Source organism: Triticum urartu, chromosome 2A (assembly GCF_056163025.1).
Source record: "Triticum urartu cultivar PI428250 chromosome 2A, HENAU_Tu73, whole genome shotgun sequence".
Taxonomy (NCBI): domain Eukaryota; kingdom Viridiplantae; phylum Streptophyta; class Magnoliopsida; order Poales; family Poaceae; genus Triticum; species Triticum urartu.
In genome coordinates this window covers 691,654,001-691,661,355 of record NC_141874.1, presented here as the reverse complement: position 1 = coordinate 691,661,355, position 7,355 = coordinate 691,654,001, and the positions used below count along the sequence as shown (strand labels likewise).

The 7,355-nt window shown below is 45.2% G+C and overlaps 1 pseudogene; it reads right to left on the bottom strand.

Annotated features, from left to right (window-relative positions):
* Positions 1-1,762: 1,762 nt before the first annotated feature.
* LOC125537945 (BTB/POZ and MATH domain-containing protein 3-like) lies at positions 1,763-2,881 on the bottom strand (annotated as a pseudogene).
* Between the last annotated feature and the right edge of the window lie 4,474 nt (positions 2,882-7,355).

Genomic DNA, 7,355 nt, shown 5'->3' with positions numbered 1-7,355 from the left:
TCAATCACATTAACCTTATCTTAAATAATTGATTTTCAGAAAAATCGCTCAATCACATTAACTTTACCTTAACTCGCGGATGGTAATCAATCTCCAAACAAAGGAAACAATACATCGAGGGAGCAGTAAATAAACTCCCTTTCTTATGACATGTATATGATCTTGGAAAAAAATTATATGAGACCAGGTCTTACGGTTAGCAGGTGAGACCCGTCCTGATGGATGACACGTGGCATTCACAAATCACAAAGCATATAATCTCTCCCCCCTGATTTTAAGTGGGGGGATGGGGGATGCTTTGTGATTTGTGATTGCCACGTGTCATCCATCAGAATGGGTCTCGCGTGAGACCTGATCTTATAGAATTCTTTTCCTATGATCTTCCCTTCCCTCTCCGTTTGTCGAGCGTTCTTGATTCTCGAGGCCGATGCTTGGGCTGCATCACTGGGTCTTGACGGTGCCGGACGGTGAGGCCGGGTGCCGGGGCACCGCGTCGGCAGCGGCCGGTGAAGGGGGCGAAGAAGGGCGGCTTCCCAGGCCCTGGCCGTGGCCCTCGGAGTTGGTGCGGTGGAAGCGGCACTTGAAGGACCCGGCATGGGTGGTCGGCGTGCAGACGCACTTGGAAGCGGGCCCGTGGCCCGCACCGGACGGCACCGATGCCGACCCAGGCCACCTCCTCCGCGTATTTTTGGAGCTGTGGCTGGTCGATTTACGTGAAATTAATTTCCTCAGCTGTGGTGGTAAATATAATACACATAATCCATATTGTTATGCACTAGCGTGTGTGTGAAATAGATTGATTATGGTCCCGTACCCAATAAAATGGATATGTGTGTGTGTTAGAGAGAGAGGGAGAGGGGGAGGGAGAGGGGGAGAGAGAGTGAAGAAGAGGGAGGAAGAGTGTGTGTGTGATGATTTCATGGTAAAAAAGGTTGCCAATGACACTTGATATGTATAAAAATATTAATATTGAATTTTTAAAATTAATATAACCCTATTGCAATGCACGGACGTTATTCTACCATACTACTTTAGATACCAAGTCGAAGTAGGAGAATCGTCCAGCGAGCTATGTACGTACGTACGTGCTGCCTTCGGGCTTCCGGTGTCACCTGTACACCTAGTTAGGGCTTCGGGGTGCAAAACGGTCAAGTCCCGGTGATCTAGGCTAAGCTGGTGTTATCAAACAAGTAAGCTCTGTTTGACTCGAATAAGAGATCGGGCTTTAGAGTTGGCTTGCATTTAACCGTAATAGTTTTGAGTGGATTTTGGGCCAATAAAAAATAGCATGTTCACTTTCGAAAATGGCTTGACCTACTCATGCTCAAGTTCTCCCTTCATTCCTAAATATAAATCCTTTTATAGATTCCACTATATAGAGACTACATTCGGATGTATATAGACGCCTTTTAGAATATAGGTTCACTTATTTTGCTTCGTATGTAGTCTATAGTGAAATCGCTTAAAAGATTTACATTTAGGAACGGAGGGAATATAATTTATGTAAACAGAATAGGGTGTGTGTTCTAGAAATATATAAGCTTGATACAATAAAATTATGGAAATGATAGTTGCATCAATATATTGCAATTCTCAAAGGAAAAATCAGTATATTGCAAAGCATAGGTCTTATATGTTCCGCTACTTCAACTATGCTATGTCGACCAGAATCAAGCGAGAGCTAACATTGGTGCAAACTCGCCTCATTTTCAACCTGAGCTACAAATTAAATAGACTCATGTTCTACTAATTTATTTTGGAGTCAATCTCCGGTGTAGCTAGAAGACGAATCGCTGTGAGTGGCTTTGACTCGAGCGCTTTTGGCAGCCCTACCACACGGCGATGTTGTTTATGATGTCCCCTACAACCGAAGGGCAGCTGGATATGAGATGCTTGAATCCATCGGTCTCCTGGATGTCACTGAGTACATCATGAGAGGACATGAATCTAAGGCATGCTTGCTTGAGTTGCACGCATTGGTGCTGCTCCGCTAAGGCAAGTGTGGTGGCAAATGTGTGCACATCAATGCTGTTGCATAGCCTTTGTTCACACATTGTCGCAAGCCTATCCAGGCCATACCAATCCGCGGCAACGAACAAGTGTTCCAGTGGCACATTCTTCTCTATACCACTGTTATGTGGGAAGGTATCGGTGTAGATGAAGTGGAGGAGGGCCTGGAAGATGGCAGGCTCCATATCGTCGACTTGATGTGTCGAGTAGTGTTCTCCTCCATTCTGCTGAAGAGCTCCGCCTTGAACACCGACGATCGTGCAGCCAGCATGCACCTATGAGCGTGGAACAACTGGTCGCCCACGTTGAATGTCACGTTCGTGCCTTCCCGGCCCTCCAGCATGTCTACCAGGTGGTCGTGGAGGTCCGATCGGGGGATGACGACCACGCTCCGGTCCTCCGTGTGTTGTATGCTGACGGTCAAGACGCACCTGATTGTGAAGCAGTCATCGTCGATGTGCTTCTTGAAGAAGAACCTACTATAGCCATAATAACAACCCGAGGACGCAAAGATATGTCTTAAGGCGCTTCTTCGTATGGTCGCATTCCCGTCTCTATCCAATAAACTCAAAGTGTACTTGGCTCTCACGCCCGGCCATGGTTCTCCTCTGCATAGACACAGGAAGGCCGAGGTGTAGAAAGCATCCTCCTCCGTCTGTCTGTCGGGGTAGAACCTGATACACCAGTCGTAACCACCGGCGCTGAACCTTCTCGAGCAAATGTAGTCGCCAGGATGAAAGCCGTCGAGCAGCGAGTAACTGGTGATCTTGAAGTTGTGTGCCATGGTAACGGTGTTCGCCAGGGATCTTGACGAGGATATCTTCACTGGGTACTCATCGTAGTTAGCCGACGAGGCCGAGCTGCTAGACATGTCGAATCAAGGGAACCCGGAGAGACAAAGGTGGAGAATCAAGGGTGATAACTCACCATCAAACTCAGGGTCGTCGTTGGTCTCGGACGTGTGAGATTTGGCAGTAATGCTACATCGACGGGCTCTTTACAGGGCTTTACGGACAAGTGTGAAGCTGTCAACTAATCATTTGATTAAGGTGAGGAAGGGGCCCCACCCACCTAAAAATCAGGAAGGGGGGAGGGAGCAAATTAGAGTGAAGGTCCCTGTAAAACTCATGCAAAGATCTGTATGTTTAGCATTTTTGAAGATTTGAACATAGGATGCACGCCTTGCCGTCTTTATATACACACGTCGGTTGTACCCAAACTAAGGAATCCGATAGCTGCTGGTATACCGAACAAGAATCAAAACGGAACGGTAGAAGATCACGGGGCTGTTTTTTTGTTTGACGGACAGATACGGGCGCTGCGTTCGAGCGGGGTGGACACGGGCGCTCACATGGGCCAGGCCCAGGGGCAAAACTTCTGTTTTTCGTTTCCTTTTCTCTGTTTAAAACTTCAATGTTTTTCGGTTAAAACAGGCTAATATTTTTCATGTGCTTCTTTCCAAAACAATGGTGTTCGCGTAGTATTTTTTTCTTTTTTTTTGCGGAAAATCTTTCTATGTATTCATCTTCAATCCTGGCAGTACAGCGAATACCAAAAATAATAAAAATTGCATCCAGATCCGTAGATCATCTAGCGACGACTACAAGCACTGAAGCGAGCCGAAGGCGCGCCGCCGTCATTGCCCCTCCATCATCAGAGTCGGGGACAACTTGTTGTACTAGACAGTCGGGAAGTCGTCGTGCTAAGGCCCCATAGGACCAGCGCACTAGAACAGTAATCGCCGCAGATGAAGAACATAGATCGGAAGGATCCAATCCGAAGACACACGAACGTAGACGAACACCAACGAGATCCGAGCAAATCCACCAAAAATAGATCCGCCGAAGACACACCTCCATACGCTCACCAACGATGCTAGACGCACGCACCACTGGACCAGGGGCTAGGCGGGAAGACCTTTAATCCATCTTCAGAAAGCCGCCGCCGTTTCGTCTTTGTGAGCAGAACACAAACCCTAACAAAATTAAAAGAAACGACTAAAAACGAAGCACTCCCACTGGCCCTTGGCAGGATCCACTGCATCTCCATAGCCCTAGGGCCACCGGAGACGAGGCGGATCTGCGTCGGAGCTGACAAGAGGCAGAAACCCTAACTGCTTTTTTAGGAGGAGGAAGAGGCGGCGGCTGTAGGGAGTCCCCTTGGCAGGAGTTTTTCCACGTAGTATTTTCAAAGAGCTCTTTTACACTGATGATTGATACCACGGGGTACTTTCCAGTAATTATTCCAGCCGTTCATTTGAACTGTTATTAAATTATTAAGTTTAATCAATCAAGGATATTATGGTACTCACGTTGGAGCCGGGTATATACATCGGAGAGACTGCGACATTCGGAAATTGCTGGACCGTGGGTGGTAAGCTGGCGCCGACGTTATCGCGTGGTAAGCTTGATAAGCAATTCCAAACCTATCTACACTACTCTTAAACAACCAAACAAGAACTTTTCTATATGCACCCCGCAATTAATCCCATAACCCCGCACAACCCAATCAGCATCACACGATTGACCCCACAATTCTAAATCTAACAGCCCTCATTGATCTACATCTACTCTACATCTACACTACTATTGAACAATTAAACAAGAACTTTTCTATGTGCATCCTGCAATTAGTCCCACAACCCCGCACAAACCAATCAGCACCACACGATTGACCCCACAATTTTAAATCTAACAGCCCTCATTGATCCAATACCTCTATGGTGTGCACGTAGCAATTTCCAATGACTGACCGTGCTTCACCAAGAGAGGGTATTGGAACTACCAGTCCTGTGGCCCCTCCTACTATCACGGAAATCAGATCGCAAACTAAGGGAACTCCACGCTCTTGTATTGGAATTACCAGTCTCGCAGCCCCTACAATCATGGAAATATGATCGCAAACTAAGGCAACTCCACGCCCTTGACCTCGACCTCACCGTCTGGCACAATGGCGACTTGGTGTCAGACGCCGGCCACCAACAGCGTCTCCTGCTTGCACGGCGACCTCGCCGCACCGCTTAGTCGCCTCCATGCATGACCGCCATCGCTGATTGTAGCCAGTGCCCAGGAGAGATAGAGCCTACCCCGAACCCGGTCTTGCCGCCGCGCCCGCGTCCGCGGCCGCCCTGTACAGACGCCCGCGCGTGTCCCCTGAACCAACTGGCCACACGCAGCTGTGATTCTTCAGTGCACTTCTTCAGGTTCGACTTCTTCCCATCTGTTGCAACATTTCTCATGATTGGATGTTTGAGAATAGAGTTCTAAATAATAAGCCGTTGCACCTTATCCGTTTTTCTAGCTATACATCATGCACCCTATCTCTTGCTCCTGCTATCAGGAAAAAGTTGGCTTTCAGAATTTACAACAGTGACGTGTGCATAGTGTATGACTCCGCTGAAACACAATATCAATAAAAAGGACAATGTGGTATGTTTACAGAGATGAAATAGATATTGCTTCTCTGCCTGTCAGTAATATAAAACCAGCGTCTCATGTTGATGTTCATGATTATATGCACAATATCCATGCTTGTAACAATTTAATGACATGAATATTCACATGAAGGCGACGGTATGCCATCTCCCAGTCGTGTTGATGCTCATGACTATATGCACAATATCCATGCTGGTAACAATTTAATGACATGAATATTCACATGAAGGCGACGGTATGTCATCTCCCAGTCATGCGGCGGCACGCACCCCATTTCAGGATTTAAGCAACAACCAAACATTGGTTGAGTATCATCAACCAATTCCTAATTTGTGCTACTGTTTTTGTTGTTGCTCATGTGCTAACTTGTGGATAAAATTTACTATGAATGCAGGCCTTCACATCCAAATTTCAGGGGTTAAGGTACCCCAACTCAGCAGAATACGTGACCCAGATTACACCATTGAAGATGCAGGTTAGTTCATCGATTTAATTATGATACAAATGTGTCGACAATGTTTATTTGACCATCAATCTGGGTTTTCTTTCCTTTGTTCAGGTATGGATCCTTTTACCGGCTCCAATCAACTTGAAAATACGCCGGATAATGATACAAGAGTCCTTGTCGAACCGTCTCCGCATGGTACTCAAAACACTACAAAATTGCTAATTACTTTTGCCGATCCTACGTCTACTAGAATACGTACATTGTTGTGCTCTACTGATCTTATGATTTTCCATAGTGGGCAACGACCAGACAGATGATCCATATGGAATGTTTGAGCCCATTGCTGACAAAACCGAATTAGAAGGTACAACACATTATATATAATTAATCTTCACATATGAAGGTCTTCATTTATAAATTTCCTGCATTTATGATTGGTAAATATATTGCCTACTAGACTGCTTGGAGCCATTGCATAATGGAGAAGCTGCATACCATGAACCTAATGAAGAAGGTAGAATATTTGTGGATCAAGGTATGTCCATAGTGTAATTTCCATTTTAGCACCCTCAAGTGTACATTTTTTGATACATATCAGGATTTGGTTCACATGGCTAATAGGTCCCCAGATCTTAATATTGACCTCATACAGAAGATTCTGCAAATACTAGAGTGTAACCCTTATGCGCAAGCTTTCGACAGCCTTGGGTTTGTACCGAATCTACATGAGTACAAAATCTCACTATACACAGATATCAACTTGGATCAACGAAGGTACAATGCCAGAACGACTTCTCAAGTGGTAGAAATATGGGTTGAAGGGAGCGCCCACAAAATTACTTTGACAGTGTTGTCGTGCATGGAAAAAGGGGAGACCGGCCCCTATATATTAGAGCATACTAGGGGTGCGACAACCCATTGTCATATCCACTATTCTTCCCACGTAGGAAGACTGGTTGGAATCATTGCATGCCATATGTTGGGCCCCTGGATGACACTACCCGAAATTTAGCAGATATTCTGCACCACAAGGAAACCAAGCCTCTGATTTCTATACATGTATGATGTTCAATATTAATCTAAATCCTTATTGTTTGTGAATGAAAACTTATGTTTCCATCTATTTAGATCTATTAGATGAAAACTTGATTAGCGAAAGAAAGTATTGACGGGCACTGACTTTAAAAATCAAATTGAGCACCTGACTGAAATAACCATATATGTATGTATGGAAGAGATGTAGCTATCAGGCGACACCTTAGTAATAGTGAAATAAAAACAATACCTATCACAGGTGTTCACTTCTGAAGTTTTCTTTTCCTTGTCAATTTCACATATCCCTTGGTCCATGCAGAGGAGAAATACCATAGATCCCTATCATACTTCAATACACTATATCCATCAACAGATTAAGCTATAATTTTGACAACAACACCTAAAAGGAAACCTAAAACCTTGTAAAG